A 921-nucleotide genomic window follows, 5' to 3' on the forward strand; every position below is an offset into this window, starting at 1 on the left:
TGCAAAAAGAAGCTTATCGAGTCCTAATAAATGGAAGACGTGTACAGTGTGCAGGGCACGGGCCAAGTCGTAAGAGCATTAACAGTGCTCGGGGTTACATGAGCAGAGTTAATACGCATTACAAACGGACTACAATGGTGAGCGAATAGGAAAATCCGTTCCTGATACGCATTTACTTGCTCATGTAACCCCGGTAAGTGAGGGGATAAATAGCCATCAGTGGGCACCATTGAAGAAGCGAAAATGACAACGACACCCGGTGCTCCCAGGCGGTCACCCATCCAAACACTAACCGGGCCCAATGCTCCTTGACTTCAGTGATCGGACGGGAACTGGAATTTTCAGCATTATATGATCGTTGCCGACGAGAGCCGTCCATCTTCAACTCCTTTATCTGTAACATAAAAGATGACGTCACAACTCTGGCACTGACAAGCCTCAAACACCACAGTCATTGCCTTTGGCCACGCGGATGGCTTGAGTGATGGCGCTGCTCAGTCTCATTGCTTATGTGACCACCAAAAACACTGCCAAGTACCGATAGGCTACAACAAGCAAATGGCTCGCAAGCATTATGTAAAGGACGATGACACCAAACACATCAGTGAGAAGGGCAGCTGAAAATTAGCACAACTGAGAGATGACCCCCGTCAAATCTCGAGACAGAAACGGCACTTTCAGGGACAGGACATACCACTGTCATTTGGCGACATAACGCGATCTGAGCCCCCTGACACAAATTGGTTCAATGTCTTTCGATAGTTTCAGTCCCGTTTCGAATGACATGTAGCTAGAACCAGTATTTCAAAAGAAGCTTATCGAATCCTAATAAATAGAAGACGTGTACAGTGTGCAGGGCACGGGCCATGTCGCAAGAGCATTAACAGTGAGGGGATAAGTAGCCATCAGTGGCCATCATTG

At 47.6% G+C, this 921-nt stretch overlaps 1 pseudogene; it reads right to left on the reverse strand.

Moving 5' to 3' along the window:
- Positions 1-244: 244 nt before the first annotated feature.
- Positions 245-363, reverse strand: LOC122380974 (annotated as a pseudogene).
- Positions 364-921: the final 558 nt, after the last annotated feature.

Source organism: Amphibalanus amphitrite, unplaced genomic scaffold, assembly GCF_019059575.1.
Source record: "Amphibalanus amphitrite isolate SeventyFive unplaced genomic scaffold, NRLGWU_Aamphi_draft 000110F_arrow, whole genome shotgun sequence".
NCBI lineage: Eukaryota > Metazoa > Arthropoda > Thecostraca > Balanomorpha > Balanidae > Amphibalanus > Amphibalanus amphitrite.